At 40.2% G+C, this 20,927-nt stretch overlaps 1 protein-coding gene across 4 annotated transcripts in view; it reads left to right on the plus strand.

The window, feature by feature from the left end:
- Positions 1-20,927, plus strand: part of LOC124151123 (UTP--glucose-1-phosphate uridylyltransferase-like) — a 105,878-nt gene that overhangs the window by 32,623 nt on the left and 52,328 nt on the right. The gene's annotated exons all lie outside the window — the stretch shown is intronic.

A 20,927-nucleotide genomic window follows, 5' to 3' on the forward strand; every position in this document is an offset into this window, starting at 1 on the left:
TCGTTGAGTCATCTCATAGATGACATCCTTACCTTGTCAGCTTGCTGACGGGGTTAACCTCTTTGGTCATATGGACAACGCGTCTGACTTCTGATCAGAAGGTCCGTGGTTCGAATCCCATCACGGGACTCGGAAATTTTATGGCCGCTACATTGGCGCCCAACGTGGGGCTGAGCACGTTCATATTAAATTTGAGCAAAATAAGCCTCATTACCCTACTATGCGGCCTGGGGCGTGCCTTCTGTTGACGGGGGAGTATGTAGCAGGACGTGGAAGTCATCCCACAGATGACATCCTTACCTTGTCAGCTTGCTGACGGGGTTAACCTCTTTGGTCATGTGGACAAGGCGTCCGACCTCTGATCAGAAGGTCCGTGGTTCGAATCCCATTACGGGATTCGGAAATTTTATGGCCGCTGCATTGGCGCCCAACGTGGGGCTGAGCACGTTCATATTAAATTTGAGCAAAATAAGCCTCATTACCCTACTATGCGGCCTGGGGCGTGCCTTCTGTTGACGGGGGAGTATGTAGCAGGACGTGGAAGTCATCCCACAGATGACATCCTTACCTTGTCAGCTTGCTGACGGGGTTAACCTCTTTGGTCATGTGGACAAGGCGTCCGACCTCTGATCAGAAGGTCCGTGGTTCGAATCCCATCACAGGACTCGGAAATTTTAAAGCCGCTGCACATAGTTTGGCCAACCATACTAATTACATTAATATTTATGCATTTCGGTTCATTGTTGACTTTAGGAGGAATTATTTGCAAGTACAATCAGTAGCAGATTGTTTATTTTTGTGTCTACATATGTGTAGCAATAGAATTTAGTCGCCACAAGATATTTTTGAAGGTAATGATTTGGCTACCTCTGATATTTTAGACAGTAGACAAATTGAAATTTAGGTCGCATTAACCACCATTTTAGTCGCAACTTTGAGGCAAGCCGGGTACCCACATGACTACCCGGACCCGGGGTTAGTCACATGATATATTGGCTAATGACTATAACAATAAAACTCCATGGTTACACAAGGTGCTATATGTTCCTATTTCTCTCTGACTATGCACGTATTCCTTCTGACTTGTATATGTTTGAGTGAAGATAATACTTCAGTCAACTTCAGTGTATGCATGATCAGATCGGACCGCTTCCGTGGTCTAGTGGTAGGCCAGAGAGCGGAAGGCCCGGGGTTCGATCTCCAAAAGACGTTAAAAAATGGTACTTGTTGTTACCCTGTCTGGTGCTTGGCATTAAGGGGCTAAAACAAGGACTGGTCGGCTCGGAGTCAGTATACTGTGCCTGAGTGGGGTATTCATGTTAAACTGCGGCATGGTATCTCAGTGAGCTGGCACTATAAATCGGCATCAGTCCGGACTATAGTACGCACGCACGCACGCACGGCGGCACGCACGCACGCACGCACGCGTCGCTATATAAGTACAATAATCTTGGACACGATGTTAAACCCCATTTCACATCACCTCAACCATGATCAGATCGTTTAATGCATGTATCTGAGCAGCTTCATGTTAAACTGCGGCATGGTATCTCAGTGAGCTAGCACTATAAATCAGCATCAGTCCGGACTAGTACACACACACACTCACACTCACACTCACACTCACACTCACACTCATACTCACACACACTCTCACACCCACACTCACACACTCACACTCACACTCACACACACTCTCACACCAAAACACACACTCACAAACACACTCACTCACACATACAGACACACACAGACACTCACACACACACTCACACACATTCACAGACACACACTCACACACACAGACACTCACAAACACACTCACACTCACTCACACAGACACACACACAGACACTCACACACACACTCTCACACACACTCTCACACACACTCAAACACACTCACAAACACACTCACACTCACTCACACAGACACACACACTCACACACACTCACACAGACACACACACACACACAGCGTTAGAAATTAGCACTAGTCCTGTTGTCCTTACCAAACTGCCCAATGGTAAAGGTATCCTAAGGACTAGTAGAAATTGGACAATTTTAAGGGTTTTGCTATATGTTATCATTATAAGGACTAGTGGACAAAAACTGTTAGTTTCTAACCCTGACACACACTCTCACAAACACACACAGAGACACACACACTCACACTCACACACAGACACACACACTCACACACACACACTCTCTCACACACTCACAAACACACACACTCACAAACACACACACTCACACACACAGACACACACACACTCTCACACACACACACACACACAGACACACACACACACAGACACACACACTCACGCACATGCACACAAACACACACACACACACACATTACCTCATTATCAATACTTATGATTAATTTGTGGAATTTCTTTGCAAGATCCACTATGCCATGAGACAGCTTAGCAACATCTGGGTTGCTAGGGTCATCGAGTGTGTATAAGCTCCTCTCAGTGATCTATCATCTCTATATGTAATGTCCTTGAATGAGCCCAGGGATGTTGGGAGTATTCAATATTTGTTAGTGAAACTTGTTCACAAAGGACATTATGAAGCATGCACTTCAGAATTACACAATGTGTAATACGGCTGTATGTCTTTTAAATGGATGATCTCGTCACGGTCTAGTAGTAAAGCAAAATATCATGTCTTAAGTTCGGTGATATGTATTTAAGTAGGAGAAGTCGTGTTCATGTGTGGATTTATATATAGAGTTGCCATCTGTTTTTATGTACTGTAGAGCATTGTGTTGTTCCAAAATATATAGCACTCATATTTCCTCCTCCCAATGGTAGCACATTAGGACAAACAATGGAGTGTATCGCAAGTTCGGCGATCAACAGAAAGAAAAGTTGTTCTCCATTGGTACACCTAAGGATAGTCAGCAGTTATTTTTGTGCGAATTGTAGTGTAAATACCGTAGTTCCTCTTCATGCCGACCTCACACTGAAGCAGGGTCAAACGGTCCAAAAAATAGATGCTAGGTCTCTATTAGATGCAGGTTCTCTAATAGAGGCTGGGTCCATCGTTGAATGAAATTAATGACCCCTAACACTTTAATTTACAGCATGTAACAATTCCTACGTATCACAGACAGTAACTCAACATGTATTTGGAAACGGCATGTCGAGGGTACGCAGTTCAGATTTGGGGATTCGGTAAGATAGTGATTTGCCATTGTGCCACCATTAAACAGAATAGACACCAGGCCTCAAATAGATTCCAGGTCAACGGCTTGTGCAAAATTGATAGACACCCAGGCATCTTATAGAGGAAATATGGTACTCTCTAAACCTCCTGTCAAAGGGCCGCCTTACTTTTAAGTGTGCAATGAACAGAGAAGTGTAAATTACAGATCTGACATGTTTACAACATGCTGTTCAAACTTTGCTTGACAGATAATGCTTGACATTGCTTAAGCATCGTCAGACAGTTAGGGTGAAGATTGATAAGGTGCTTGGTTTCCATGCTATAGACAGTGATAAATGTCTGAAAAACAACTTTAGTGAAAATTTGCATGAGACAATCAAAGCATTGATGGTGATTACAGTAATAGGGGGCATGGGTGGCCCAGTCGTCTATGGCGCCGCGATTCACTGTGCAGGGTTGCGTCCCTTGGGCACGCCAGAAACCTTTGATCGTGGGTTCGAATCCCGGTTCGCCCCGATTACATTTCTAGGTTTGTCATACCCGTGCTCGTGGGTTTCACCGAAGTGGTAAACGTCTGAGACCTGAATCACTTCGGGCTTTCCTCCCACATTAAGCTGACACGCCGTGATATAACTGGAATACTGTTTAAAGCGGCGTTAAACCAAACTCACTTACGCACTCTAATGCTGTTACTGTTTTTTAATATTGTTAAGTTTGTATGTTTATTTTGTTGTTTATCAGACAGACCAGTGATTGATATTATGAGCAATGGTCCACACCATCAGGTCTACTTCTGGCACGCAATCAAGACACCATGTCTGACTCCTGCGAGACGCTGACCTACATTAATTATCTACGTTGTCAAACGTGAACATTTATGGTTTAGTATTGGTGCAGTGAGAGGCACCTGGTACAAGCATGTATTATACACAAATAAATAAGTCTTTTGTACATTGATCAATCGGAAGGGGTGCTAAATAGGGTTGTTCACTAGATAAATTTCGTGGTTTATGCTAACAGCCTGAAATGTTTATATAGGACAGATATATTTTTCCAGAATTTAAATGCCCATAATTAAGGGTGCATATAACACACGAGTGCGCATTATACGCAAATAAAAAAGTCTTTTGTACATTGATCAATCGGAAGGGGTGCTAAATGGGATTGTTCACTAGCCAATGTATTAGCAGATATGGCTGTGGGCGCTTTTTAGAGCAGGGCGCTTATTATTTTGATTATGGTATACCATATTCGACATAATAAGCGCCCAGGGTGCTCTCAAAATTAGAAATAGGGGGCTCTTATTAGAATGTTATTTTGGTGAAAAGCAACAGAGTTGAAAGATCGTAAATTTCGTGGTTTATGTTGACAGCCTGAAATGTTTATATACGACGGATATATTTTTCCAGAATTTAATGTCCCATAATTAAGGGTGCATATAACACACGTATTACATTGATCAATGTGATACATTGATCAATTGAAAGGGGTGATAATTGGGATTGTTCACTAGCCAATTGTTTAGCAAATATCGACGTGGGTGCTTATTAGAGCGGGGCGCTTATTTCGTCGAATATGGTATGTAATATTTCATGATCCTGAACATGTTGAATACCATGATTGAGAGTAGTGGGGGGGGGGGGGGGGGGGGGGGGGGGGGATCTGATGTGGCTAGGCAAGATTGAGTGTGCAGTTGTATATATAATATTTGATGATCCTGATAAGAAAATGCTGAATACAGAGATTGAGAGGGGTTGGGGGTGTGGTCTAATGCCACAGCTTACAATCTGCTTCATATGGACAATATAAATTGCCAGATAACACAATCAATTACACCTGCTCAAACCCCCATGCTGTGGAAATTGTACCTCGTCTGATTAATTTGATCTTAATCTCTTTATCTATCCTCCAGATGTAAGTTACAAGATAAATGGTGTACATGAACTTAATCAGAAAAATCCATTATTCGTTTCAAGCTTTACATTCATATTAATCATCTTGAAAAGTCAGCAAGCAATTATTTACCGTATGTCAAGTACATGACATTTTCACGACACTAAGTAAGTTATGGAAGTAGTAGAATCTGACTGTTTGCAACTCAAAACACATGTAGTTGGGTACTTTCATTGCACTTAGATAGACAGTTCACTAAGGACTGTAATTTGAAACCCATGACTCACCAATCAGCCAAGGAATAATATTTAGTATGACGTGTAATAAATCATATTGATCCAGTTTTAACTTTCCACCATTTCAGTAATTTTTAAATACCTTTCACTGTAAAGAGTTGCCTCCCTTAGTCATGCCAGGATTCACTAATCATGGGTTTGAACCTCCACTGCTTGCTTTCCTCTAAAATTCAGTTTACTAGGTGAGTGTGATATTACCTGTTTACCTGTATACTGCAATAAAAATTGCCAATACAATTTACTACGGTTCACCTCTGTGGAACCCTTTTACCCAAATACACTCTTGAGTTTTTGCAAACACGTTTGGCAAGTCTTTCCCAGACTGTTTTGAGGGCATTGGTTGGCCAGTCGTCTAAGGCGCTGCGATTCGCTGTGCAGAGTTGCATCCCCTGGGCATGCCAGAAACCTATGATTGTGGGTTCAAATCCCGGTTCGCCCCGATTATGTTTCTAGGTTTGTCAGCACCATACCCGTGATCGTGGGTTTCACCGAAGTGGTAAACGTCTGAGACCTGCATAACTTCAGGCTTTCCTCCCACATTAAGCTGACACGCCGTGATATAGCTGGAATACTGTTAAAAGTGGCGTTAAACCCAACTCACTCACTCACTCACTCACTCACTCACTCACTCAATTGTCCATGAACATGCAACAATGATTTTAGTTTGAAACAACTCTGTTTATTATTTGTTTCCTATTTGTTAACTATTACAACAGTGTGTCAATAAACAGCACCACAGTAAGATGCATTTCCAACATGGCCGCCACTGCTGCAACTGCTTGTATCGTTTTCGGTTCATTGAACATAGACTTGTTCAGTTGCGCAGGAATGCGTGGAAGGTGGAATTTTTTGTGTTTTTATCCTTTTGTGTTCTTTAAGATTTAGTTTTCAGATTTTCGTTGAGAAGTGGGAAGCTCTATAATCTTTCAATTGACATTTCACGGTTGAATGTTTACTGAGATCATTTCATGTACGAGATGGTTTCATGAATGATGAGTGAATGGTGTGGCAGTGAATGTTGTGACATGAATCTTTCTCTAAAGCAGTCACTTAAAAAATAGAGCTACCTGCCTTTAATACAGGAAGTTTACTTTGCTAAAGTTAACAAGCTACAGGGTTTCAGGATTGTTCATACTCCAGAACATGATCTGATTGTTTTCTAAGATGTCCTAATTATACTTATTGAACTGATAATGATATAGGAGATTGTTGGTAAGTGTGATTGATGGTTAAATGAAAATGTTCTAGAATGTGTGGAGCAAAACGGCCTGTGTTTGATGGTGTTAAGTAATGGCCGCAGTCGATGTAAATGTCATTAACAACTGACCCCAATATCAGTAAGTGTAGATAACCACGGACCCCAATCTCTATTGTGGATGTTGTAACCACGGACCCCAATCTCTATTGTGGATGTTGTAACCACGGACCCCAATCTCTGTTGTGGATGTTGTAATCACTGACCCCAATCTCTATTGTGGATGTTGTAACCATGGACCCTAATCTCTATTGTGGATGTTGTAACCACTGACCCTAATCTCTATTGTGGATGTTGTAACCACGGACCCCAATCTCTATTGTGGATGTTGTAACCACGGACCCCAATCTCTATTGTGGATGTTGTAACCACGGACCCCAATCTCTATTGTGGATGTTGTAACCACGGACCCCAATCTCTATTGTGGATGTTGTAACCATGGACCCTAATCTCTATTGTGGATGTTGTAACCACTGACCCTAATCTCTATTGTGGATGTTGTAACCACTGACCCCAATCTCTATTGCGGATGTTGTAACCACGGACCCCAATCTCTATTGTGGATGTTGTAACCACGGACCCCAATCTCTATTGTGGATGTTGTAACCACGGACCCCAATCTCTATTGTGGATGTTGTAACCACGGACCCTAATCTCTGTTGTGGATGTTGTAACCACTGACCCCAATCTCTATTGTGGATGTTGTAACCACGGACCCCAAACTCTATTGTGGATGTTGTAACCACGGACCCCAATCTCTGTTGTGGATGTTGTAACCACTGACCTCAACCTCTGTTGTGGATGTTGTAACCACTGACCTCAACCTCTGTTGTGGATGTTGTAACCACGGACCCCAATCTCTATTGTGGATGTTGTAACCACGGACCCCAATCTCTGTTGTGGATGTTGTAACCACGGACCCCAATCTCTGTTGTGGATGTTGTAACCACGGACCCCAATCTCTGTTGTGGATGTTGTAACCACTGATCCCAATCTCTGTTGTGGATGTTGTAACCACTGACCCCAATCTCTATTGTTAATGTTGTAACCAAGGACCCCAAATTCTGTTGTGGATGTTGTAACCACGGACCCCAATCTCTATTGTGGATGTTGTAACCACTGACCCCAATCTCTGTTGTAGATGTTGTAACCACTGACCCCAATCTCTGTTGTGGATGTTGTAACCACGGACCCCAATCTCTATTGTGGATGTTGTAACCACGGACCCCAATCTCTATTGTGGATGTTGTAACCACGGACCCCAATCTCTGTTGTGGATGTTGTAACCACGGACCCCAATCTCTATTGTGGATGTTGTAACCACTGACCCCAATCTCTGTTGTGGATGTTGTAACCACTGACCCCAATCTCTATTGTGGATGTTGTAACCACGGACCCCAATCTCTATTGTGGATGTTGTAACCACGGACCCCAATCTCTATTGTGGATGTTGTAACCACGGACCCCAATCTCTATTGTGGATGTTGTAACCACTCACCCCAATCTCTGTTGTGGATGTTGTAACCACTGACTTTTACTCTCTAGTCCAGCCTGTATTAGTAACCAGAATATCTATTCACAAAGAAAAATTGGTATTCACCCCTGTATATATTTTAGAGTTTTATCATGATTCTAACAAAAACTACCACAGTGTATTTTTGCAAAAACAGTAGCCACAATAGGCATGGAGGTGAAGAATAGGGAAGACAATTCCACATCATGATTGATGATGAAAAATGAGGTTTCCTTGGATAGTGACAAGATAGCTTTCAATAATATGGCAAGCAGTCCCAAATCATTATCTTGTGTTCCTGGAGGTGACTCAGTCGGCCATCCAAGACATGGAGCAGGAATCTGCTCTCATTGGACCAATGGACTCTTCTCCAAGTCCTCAGATTCCAAGCTCTCCAGGTCAAACACCATGACAAACAAATTCCCCGATGATGAATGGCATCAGAAGGGGATGCTTGATTACTCTTCTGGACTACATTGGGGCAGTCGGGTAGCCTAGTGGTTAAAGCGTTCGCTCGTCACGCCGAAGACCCGGGTTCGATTCCCGACATGGGTACAATGTGTGAAGCCCATTTCTGGTGTCCCCCCAATTTTTTGTATCAAAATATGTTTCGAAGCGTAGTCGCCAATTTGAAATTAGTGCCGTAAAGCACGAGAAAGCTGCCTTCTGATTGGTCATTACATTGGTCGGTCAAAGTTCGCGCAAAGTCGGCCTGACGTGATGTCCTCAGATCTTTGTTTAGCCATAGAGAGAACTAAGATTTGATTTTGTATGTCATACCTGTTGATTGCATACAAATAATACGCCATCTTTGCGCCTCCGACCATCTTCATGCCATGTTCACAGATAATGCTTCAGCGGTGTACAGACACTGAATTTGAAAAAAACATTTTGACAGAACACCATTCTTGACATATTCATCACGAAATTTGCAGTTGTTGTGAATGGGAATATTTTAGAATTAATTATTTCCAGGGTGGTTAACTTTTTTTCTTTCATGTGTATTATCATGACTTTTTCACCACTTTGTTAATGAGGTTCATTGATAATTTCTGAGCTTCACATGGAACGAATAGCATAACAGTAAAATATATTGTTGTTGATATAACATGATACCATTGACTTATATATATCCACAAAAACTTGAGTCAACTGAGCAAATTGTTTCACTCTGACAAGTCAATAAACCAAGCTGGGGTCTATGACCTTTCGTCTTCCCAAGGCAAGGTTGTCAAATGACTGTAAAAGTTCAGTTCCCACTCTTGCTAGGCTGGAACTTCCAGGCTTGATCGTAGTGCCATAAGTGGCTATAATGAGTTATGTCCCTTCTTTGTCACTCCTATTGCCCAATCAGATTCCATCTTTCATATCACTTGTATTTGCTTCAAACAAAATGGCGGCGGCCAGTGAAGACGATCTAATCCTTAATCAAGATCTATATTGTAATAAAACGGGTCTTATGCCGTGAAATGGATAAAATCACTTGAGCACCTTAATTTAAAACATGAAAACATTTGAAAAATATCTGTTGACGCCCAGTTGGTGATACACATGCTTGGCATGTTGAAATCCATGTCTGTTTACAAACCGGATGTCTAGTTCGTTACACGATTTGGATTGGACTATGCATAGACTTGTTAGTCCAGCCAAAATGTAACTCCTGAATTCCAGCCCAGTTCGGCAAGGGTGGAAACTGGACTTTTATCATGTTTATAGTCAGTTAACGCCCTTGCCTCGGGAAGATGGTGACCTTTGTAAAAGGGACGAACGTGAGGAACATTACAAATACAAGAGTGTAACTGATCTTAAACCTACTGAACTGTATGATCACTCCCTCCTATCCTGTATATATTCTTGTCAACGATACCCTGCACTTCACTTGCTTGATAACGGTCTTAGAACCTACACCGAAACCATAGATCCTAATTGTAATAAAGAAGTTGTTTGTCTATATGTCTCATCCTTACTCATTACAAATACAGTTACGTATTCTATCATAAACTGCCCATGGCAAAACAACACCAGTAATAACTTTTTTAGTGCTGCAATTAGGCCATTTACAGAAAGGTCCAGTGAACATATTTCACAGGAGCTAATGCATTGCACACGATCGGACATGTCATATTGACGGGGGAAATGAGTATTTCATGCTTGTTTTTAATTTGTTTAATAATGACAGCTGTTGTCTATTGATGCAACAATGCATTGTCAAAAATTGCCACAAGTTGCAGTGCGCATATTGATATTGGCTTTGTTTGCAGTTAGCATGTATAGCTTCCATTAGTCAAGGACGAAAGAAATCAAGCTATTGTCTCAATCAAGTACAGTGTTCTCTCACCAGATCCAAGCTGGCAACAACACAAATTATTTTAGTCTAGTTAGCTCAGTTAATAAAACCCACAGGCTAAGACTAAAGGTGAGGTGAGGTGAAATGGGGTTTAACGTCGCGTCCAAGATAATTGCACTTATTTAGCGACGTGCATGTACGTGTGTGTGTGTTTGTGTGGCTGCTTGTACTAGTCCGGACTGATGCCGATTTATAGTGCTAGCTCACTGAGATACCATGCCGCAGTTTAACATGAATACCCCACTCAGACACTGTATACTGACTCCGAGCCGACCAGTCCTTGTTTTAGCCCCTTAATGCCGAGCGCCTGACAGGGTAACAACAAGTACCATATTTTAACTTCTTTTGGTATGACGCGGCCATGGATCGAACCCTGGACCTTCCGCTCTCCGGGCGGATGCTCTACCACTAGACCACAGAGGCGGTCCTAAGACTAATGTCATTGACTAAAGTCATTGACTATATGATTAGGATGTGTAATAGGGTTCATGTTGGGCTGTCATACAGATCCTGAAACAAATATATCCATGACAGCCCTTGCAAGTCTATAATGTTTGGCATGTCTAGATTACTGCAGTATCTGAAAATGTAGAGAGTCTCTGGGCTCCTTGTTATTATATTTAATAACTATACTAGTAATTTAACAACTCTTTTATCATTGTTTATACCCTCGATAAAATGTCGGGGGTACATAGTTATACCAAGGCTGTGCGATTTCTCTTAAACTATTCAGTGGATTCATCTCAAACTTAGTACATATAATCTGTGTCATATGGAGGGATGCAGTCAAAAGAAAAAAAATTGTTTTTATTAATTTTCCATTTTTTAATGAATTTTTCAAACCCTAACGTCCGTCTGAAAACTTTGTCCGCGTGATTTTTCTTAAATTATTCAGTGGATTCATCTCAAACTTAGTACATATAATCTGTGTCATATGGAGGGGTGCAGTCAAAAGAAAAATATTGTTTTTATTAATTTTCCATTTTTTATGATTTTTAACCCTAACCCTATCCTAGCTATTTGATTTGTAACTACTGACACACTAGTAGGGTCGGGGTATTAGTGAGTCACGCTCACTTTAGCACTTGTTTTCTGTAAAATTAGTTCATTTCAGAGACTAGATGTTGGCCAAGGTTCATGCTAAACTCTCACGAAACTGATTCTGAAGATGAAGAGCTTAGAAGAAATGCCAATTGCTAGGATTCTACAATGCAAATCAAACAGTTAGACTGAAGAGTTCTGACTTGACGATAAATTAAATACTAAGTCTGAATTTATTTTTGCTTCGCAAATTTATTGTATCAGTTATGACTCATATCAAAAACAATTGTGAGTATTTCAGGAAATTATTGCATCAAATACACATGAATTACGCGCCATGTAAAACCATGCGATGACATGCTTCATGAACACAATTGGGATCGATGACCTGCATCCATCAAGTCAGCGAGCCTGACCACCCGATTCCGACTCACTCACTCACTCACTCACTCACTCACTCACTCACTCACTCACTCACTCACTCACTCACTCACTCACTCACTCACTCACTCACTGGTCCATGGTAGTTCGTAGCACATCGGTTGATGTGGCCTCGACTGAAATTCAGAATGCCAGTATGACAAAGATTATCATGAGAAGAGATAGAAGATTGAGAATCAGACTATGAGTACCGTAGTTAAAGTCTATAAGAAGGCCTGGCTTAGTGATTCATTCGGCTTGAGATCAGTCACTGAAAACAAGACTTGGCCATCAGACTGATAGTCTCTTTTAACTTTGGTATACAGTTATTTGTGATGACAGGGTATTAGAAAAATAACTAAAATATATCCAGGAACAGAAATCCAAACAAATAAACAATCATTTATGAGCTAGATCATGTTCATGGATGCTAGAATGTGTCTGACTGTAGCTTGTAAGAGGCGACTAATGGGATCGGGGTCAGGCTCGCTGACTTGGTTGATACATGTCATCGTATTCCATTTGCATGGATTGATGCTCATGATGTCAGTCACTGGGTTGTCCGGAGAAGACTTTGATAGATTAGAAAAGTAAAAGGTACAATGGCAAAACTGCATTATTGGTGATTCATATTGGGGAAGGAGGTCACTGTATTTTCAAACTCAAACTATTTCGGTTGTTTTCAAACACACATACAAACAACTACAAACGCACAAACTACAAATACACACATGCACACACACAAACACACATGCACACACCAGGGATGGGTATTGTAGGCTGAAAGTGTATTACAATATTTTTCCGTATTTTGATACGTATCATAATATATTGCATAATAAAAAAATAATAATTCGGAAGCAATGATATAGTGATATTCTCTCTCTCATTCTCCCTCTCTCTCCTTTTTCTCCCTCCTCTCTCTCTCACTTTCACTCTCCTTTTTCTCCCTCCTTTCTCTTTCTCTCTCTCTCACTCTCACTCTCCTTTTTCTCCCTCCTCTCTCTCTTTCTCTCTCTCACTCTCACTCTTTCTCTCATTCTCCCTCTCTCTCCTCTCATTCTCTGTCATTCTCCCTCTTTCTCTCATTCTCTCTCTTTCATTCTCTCTCGCTCCTCTCATTCTCTCTCTCTCATTCTCCCTCTCTCTCTCTCTCCTTTCATTCTCTCTCTCTCTCTCTCTCTCTCATTCTCTTTCTCTCTCTCTCTCTCTCTTTCTCTCTCTCTCTCTTTCTCTCTCGGTGACCTGATGAAATCTGAAGCCTGGGGTCCTATGAAAGACCTTTTTACTCATTTTCACATTATTTGTGTATTCTAAATCTGAAGTCTTTTATTCACATAAAGTATTGTAACATTTCTATCTTCAACATATTTAAGGCAATCTGTATGGAAATAAATAAACTTAATAACTGTATTAACCCTCTAAGAAGCAATAAACTTCACACATAGTCAAGATAGTATTAGTGTGCTCATAATCTTGGAACGCAAATTTCACCTCACCTCTACACCATCTCCTAAAGGTGATCTTCTGTACCTGTGGTACGCCAGCTATGAACACTGATTGGAGGTCAAGGTGACCTGATGAAATCTGAAGCCTTACCAGGGGTCACTGGGGGCCAGCTGATAGGTTGGGAAGAAGGCTGTTCCGCTCAGTGTGTCTGGTTTGACAAACAGTAAGGGATTAGGGTTGATGTGCAGCCAGTTATTCAGGTGAACATACGGATTAACTCGATACAGTAATACAGCCTCACAAACTCCAGACCACTGCTACAATATTTTTTCATTATGTTTTTTTAATTTTAACATCTTTAACTATCAGTTATGATATTCTCTGGAAGAAGAAATTATGTCAGAAATAATATATCTCAACAAATATGAACACAAAAAAATCACTTTTTTCAAATGTACGACTAAGTTCTGACTAATTTAATTGTGTGTCCTTCAGATCCGCCTGTCACATTTTTTGCCATTTTCCTCCAAAATTACAAAATGTCATGCTGGCCTAGTAACCTTTGATCTCAAAATTAACTGTTCTAATGACTTTTTGACTATGTTTGTTTTCTCCAGCTCACTCCAGCAAAGCAAACGGACAGCATTTTTCTGAAACAAGTACCGTATTCGACGCAATAAGCGCCCACTGGAATATTTCCTTATATATTGGCTAGTGAACAATCCCAATTAGCATCCCTTCCGATTGATCAATGTACACAAGACTTATAAAATTTATTTGCATATAATACGCACTCGTGTGTTATGCACTCTTAATTATGGGCAATTAAATTCTGGAAAAATGTATCTGTCGCATATAAACATTTCAGTGTGTCAGCATAAACCACGAAATTTATCTTTCAACTCTGTTTTTTCACCAAAATAATATTCTAAGAAGAGCCCCCTATTCCTAATTTTGAGAGCGTCCTGGGCGCTTATTAGGTCAAATATGGTAATTAAATTTGTCAGGCAGAATGTAGAAATATACTAGTATTGGTTATGAAAATGGTCAATTAAAATAACATATTTTGATTAGTACTCCAATTTGGATGAAAGACCTTTTCACTCATTTTCACATTGAGTAATGGAATCAATACTAAATATTTGCTTTGTATATTCTAAATCTGATGTCTCTTAATCATATAAAGTATTGTAACAATTCTATCCTCAACATATTCAAGGTAATCTGTTTGGAAATAAATAAATTAAAAAATTGTATTAACCCTTTAAGAAGCCTCTATAAAAGTCCAGTTTCCACCCTTGCCAAACTAGGCTGGTATTATGGAGTTACATTTTGGCTGGACTAACGAGTCTATGCATAGTCCAATCAAAATCGCGCAACGAATTCGAAATCTGGTTCGTAAATTGTCGTGCAGATTTCGGTCGATTGCAGGATTTGCAAAGCATGTGCACCACCAACTTGTTGTCAACAGACATTTTCCTTATCTTTTCATGTTTTTTATCAAGCTGTTCACATGATTTGATGCATTTCGCGATGCAAGACCCGTTATCACAATATAGATCTTGATTATCAATCAGAGCGTCTTGACTGGGCGCCGCCATTTTGTTTGAAACAAATGCAAGTGATGGAATCGGATTGGTCCATAGGAGAGGCTTAGAAGGGACATAACTCATAATAACCACAAGTGGCGCTACGATCGAGCCCAGGAATTCCAGCCTAGTTCGGCAAGGGTGGAAACTGGACTTTTACAGTCCGTTAAGTCTCTTGCCTAGGGAAGATGGGTCATGATAGTATTAGTGGCTCTTAATTCAATTTAAAGTGTAATCAGCTACAAACTTCAGGCAGAGGAACACAGAAAGGTCGTAAGAATGTAGTCAACAGGATGTATTGGTGTCATTGTAATTCTGTCTCTCTGTCCCCCTTGAGATGCGACGCAGGTAGAAGCATGTCAGTGTGCTATACTCATGTTAACCAACATGTATGGTATTCAAATTTCTTTTGTCAATGAGGGCTGCAACGAATACACTATAAGGCGAATACGATACGTATCACATATATAGGGGAATAAATATGAATATAGATTCACAAACACAATATCAAGTCCGCAGTTTATGTATTATTTATTATATTCAGTGAAACAATATAAAAAATATATTATTTGACATGGTTTGTCCATGTTGACAGTGTTAATTATGATTACATCATACATTTATGTACTGCACTTACCCAGGTAGTAGTATCTGCTCAATTGCGACAATAACCAGTGACCACATTACTGTCAAATTAAATCCATAACAGTGTTGTCTTTTTATCCCCCCCGACATATAATGATGGGGGGATATAGCCATCAGTCCGTCCGTCCGTCTGTAATCATTGTTTGTCCGGAGCATATTTCCTTAACCGTACAACCTAGCTTCGCAAAACTTGGTACACTTAACAATCAGGCTCAGTAGTAGTGCCTTTTGCTATTTAGAGATTTTTAGAATTTGATATTTTTGCCGTTTCCATGGAAATATGATGAACTTAGGATATTTGAGGGTAGTGCTCTTGTCCGGACCATATCTCCCGAACCATACAACTTAGCTTCTCAAAAGTTTTTACACCTATCAAGCAGGTTATGTAGCGGTGCCTTTGCTATTAACAGATTTTTTCTTTTTTTTTCTTTTTCCAATTTAAATTGAAAATTGATGAACTTAGGGTAATGTCCTCATCTGGAGCATATCTTCTAAACCATGCGACAGAGATTCACCAAACTTTATGCAAATATCAATCATGTTCACTAGTAGTGCAGTTTGTTATTTATAGATTTTAATCTTTTTAATTTGTAGCCCCTGACATATAATGAAACAAGAAGTTTAGGTTTGTTTTTTGTCAATCCCTAGTACATTCTCTTTATGCCTTTGTGTCATGAGGCTACTACAGAGCCTGTTATTGTTTGTGTTTGTTATTCCAATTTCATGAGATCATCAGAAAGTGAGCTACATGAACCAATATTTAATAACCTTCATTATATTTCTGGTTTTGGCATCAAGGAAAAAGATTTTCTTGCCAATCTAAATACATTTGAAGGTACACACAGTTTACCGACATGCCACGTCGGGGGGATATGTCATCTTCGGATGACTCTTGTTTAAGAAATCTATGCATATAATAAGTTCTTATGGATATTTTTAGGTACAGGGTATGTAAATGCACATGACTGCATATTCATAACAGCCCTATCTAACATATGAATGCAGAATTACTCATTTTTAAGAAATATTTGATCGGTTCGATGCATGGTCTGTTGTTTGAACCGACCCTCATGAATAGACCCATGACTCGAGATGCACCATTTGTCTCGTGCAGGATTAGTGTGTAAAGTTTGGAAGTCACGTGTAGCATATCGTGATAAGAAAAAAGACACTGTGGTAACACTTGACTGATTGTTAGTTTTGTCATGAAGTGGTACACATTGGAAACATCTCTTCTTAAAGTACATCTTTCTCCATATGTTTCTATAGCTCGCGACCCGTGAAGATCCGGGGTAGAATAGGTCTTCAGCAACCCATGCTTGCCATAAATGGCGACTATGCTTGTCGTAAAAGGCGGCTAACGGGATCGGGTGGTCAGGCTCGCTGACTTGGTTGATGCATGTCATCGATCCCAAATGCGTGGACCGATGCTCATGACATCAATCACAGGATTGTCTGGTCCAGACTCGATTATTTACAGACCTCCATCATAATAGCTGGAATATTGCTGAGTGTGGCCTTAAACAACAAATAAACAAACAAACAAATAATTCTATGGCTCGTGTTTTTTTTTACGGTTAGTATTTATCATGTATCATAGTGACATTCAATACAGCCATATATAGGCAAACTCGTCATATCAGTGAGTCAGTTCTGTTATGTCAAACCTGTATGAGAAGAATTTGACATACACCTTGATTTCAATTTGCTGAGTGTATCAGTAGCAAAGAAATATGGGGGAGGGCGGAACACTGTTTATGTCTTTGTGTTATGGATGTTTAATGTGAGGGATTTGGACCCTCCTAAGGATGACTGTATAGAGGAAGGGCTGTGAACTAAAGTTGCGGTTCTCCCGATGTAGCATGGGTAGGATGGGTCAACCTGTCCTCCATTGTTGATCTTACAAACTCAAGGGCTGGCAGCTGCCACAAGTATTTCGATAATTTCGACAATTTTGTTTTGGATCGTATTGTGTTGATTCTTTGAAGGATATTATAAACTAGCTACCATATTCAACGTAATATGCACCCAGGGCGCTCTCAAAATTAGAAATAGGGGTCTCTTATAAGAATATTATTTTGGTGAAAAAAACAGTTGAAAGATAAATTTCGTGGTTTATGCTGACAGCCTGAAATGTTTATGTACAATCTATATATATTTCCAGAATTTAATTGCCCATAATTAAGGGTGCATATAACACGCGAGTGCATAGTGCTATTTAGGAATTTTATAAATTTTTATTTTTTACGTTTCCATGGCAACAAGTTGAATTTTAGTTTTCATATAGGGTGGGTTCACTTATGGAGTATAACAAATAAACTGTTAAATATTTCCTTGCCAAACATTGCATGTCTATATATAAAGCACATACTGAACTGGTGCCATTTGATATTCAGGAGTTTTAGAAATGTTTATTTTAGAATTTCCATTGCAGCTTTTTTTACATGGGCTAAGAGAAATGTTGGGTCAGTTACCTGGTTTGGGTTAAAATGGGCGGGGGATATAGATGACTTCGTTGACTTATACACTTGTTTAGTTATTGTTTCTTGTAATTTGTCATTTGTTTGCATAAAAAAAACTCACAGAAACACACTTGTTTTACTTTCCATTTCATATGGATGCGACCATGGTGGATCTTTTGTGGGTAAACAATGTATGCTTCTTCAAGAACATTCAACTGTTGACTCATTACATACAGAATTACACATTTACTTGTGGTTATACTTTACAGACAGCTGCCAGGGGGATATGTCATCTTTCTGATGACTCTTGTTTAAGGATGGCCACCAAAGCAGTGAAATCAGCTATATGCCAAACATTGCTAACCTGTTACCATAAATATATATATTAGAAATTATCAGGAGTGGTTTTTGTGATTCTGACTTACAATGACCAGCTGCACTACCAATTTTATATTCTAAATAGACTTGGCATAAAGTTGTTCGGGTGGTCATTGCAGTGGGATTATATACATGCAACCTAACTGATTAGGCCACGCCCACTTTCAGACAATGTATTTTTTGTGTCTGACAATTTCTTCTTTTTTTTAACAATCTGAAGCATAATTATTAATTTTCAAGCTTTTACTGGAAGTTTATTTCTTCGATCAATCTCATTAAAATCAGACCTTAGTTCTCGCTACCGCTAAACAAAGATCTGAGGACATCCCATTACGGGTCACGTCAGCCCGACCTTGCGCGAACTTTGACCGACCAATAGAATGACCAATCAGAAGGCAGCTTTCTCGTGCTTCACAGCACTTATTTCAAATTGGCGACTACGCTTCGAAACATATTTTGACAAATTCTCGATTACAAATTTGAAACCTAAACAAAAGAACATTCTGGAATGGCTAAAAGATGGTCCAGATTGTGTGGATTCAGTCGTTAAACCTGTAACTATCGTTCGGAATACCCCGTGTTAAAGTTTTCGAGGTTGTATGATTAGAAATCACATTCCGACTGTCACTTTCATGATCTGGTAAGCGACGCTCTGATTGGTCGGATGAAAGGTCGTTCTGATGTGACCCCTAATGGGATGTCTTCAGATCTTTTTTTTAGTGGTTGCGAGAACCAGGGTCTGTTTTTAATGAGATTGTTTCACTCAATAGGACCCCAGTCCCTCCCAAAAAACAAAAGGTTGGTCTCATTTACTGTTGACTCATCCATCTGCCTAGACCGCCTCCGTGGTCTAATGGTAGAGCGGAAGGTCCGGGGTTCGATCCTCAGCCACGTCATACCAAAAGATGTTAAAAGATGGTACTTGTTGTTACCCTGTCTGGCGCTCGGCATTAAGAGGCTAAAACAAGGACTGGTCAGCTCGGAGTCAGTATACTGTGTCTGAGTGGGGTATTCATGTTAAACTGCGGCATGGTATCTCAGTGTGCTAACACTATAAATCGGCATCAGTCCGGACTAGTACAAGCAGACACACACACACGCACACACGCACACACACACACACACACACACACACTTACACGTGCATGTACGTCGCTATATAAGTGCAATAATCTTGGACGCGACGTTAAACCCCATTTCACCTCACCTTTATTTGCCTAATGAACAGAATCACTCAGTGTGGGAACCAGTTTCACATTTATACTCCCGTAAACATCCGACACACCAAAAGTATTGAAGTCAGTTCTTTATCCTTTAAATAATAATAGTGAACCATTGATAATTGTTTTCACTGTAGTAGTGGGATACACTGATGCATTGGATCACGATTTTTCACTTCTCGATACAAGTATTGATCACAATTGCACATTAAGTAAAAAGTATTGATTCTCACCTTAACTGTATTCTTTAATAAATGTTACACTTACTGTATTCCACGTAATAAGCGCCCAGGGTGATCTCAAAATTAGAAATAGGGGGCTCTTATTAGAATATTATTTTGGTGGAAAAAAGAAAGTTGAAACATAAATTTCGTGGTTTATGCTGACACACTGAAATGTTTATATGCGACAGATACATTTGTCCAGAATTTAATTGCCCATAATTAAGAATGCATATAACACGAGTGCGTATTAGGCGCGAATAAATAAGTCTTGTGTACATTGATCTATCGGAAGGAGTGCTAATTGGGATTGTTCACCAGCCAATATATTAGCAAATATCGCCGTGGGCGCTTATTAGAGCGGGGCGCTTATTACGCCGAATACGGTAACACTAATTACCAGTGAAAATGAGTTCCATACTAGACACTGCCAACTTTAAATCGTCAGTGTGCCAGGTATTTGTCCGTCCTGTCTTTGAAAAAGATAGCTTACGCACCACAGAAAAGGGCATATGCAAGTATTTGATACGTATGGGATCGTGAGCAAGGTATCAGGATACATAATGGATGTTGGTGTATCATCCCTGGTTTTCAGTGGCCAAGGACATGGTTCATTTAATAGTTGGTTTGTTGTTTAACGCCGCACTCAGGAATATTCCAGCTATATGACGGAGGTCTGTAAATAATCAAGTCGGGACCAGACAATCCAGTGATTGACATCATGAGCATCGATCCACGCATTTGGGATCAATGATATGCATAAACCAAGTCTGCGAGCCTGACCACCCAATCCCGTTAGTGGCCTCTTACGACAAGCATATTTGCCATTTACGGCAAGCATCGGTTGCTGAAGACCTATTCTACCCCGGGTCTTTACGCCAGATCAGTTCATTTAGTGTTACGCTGACAGGAGAAAAATCTATGTGACAACAATGGCCATATGTCTGGAGAATCATGACAGCTGTTTCCAGTCAGTAATTCAATTTTGTATGCAGACTTAATCGTCATTTATATAA

The sequence above is a fragment of the Haliotis rufescens genome, unplaced genomic scaffold (genome assembly GCF_023055435.1).
Source record: "Haliotis rufescens isolate VD_foot unplaced genomic scaffold, xgHalRufe1.0.p SCAF_3, whole genome shotgun sequence".
Classification (NCBI taxonomy): domain Eukaryota; kingdom Metazoa; phylum Mollusca; class Gastropoda; order Lepetellida; family Haliotidae; genus Haliotis; species Haliotis rufescens.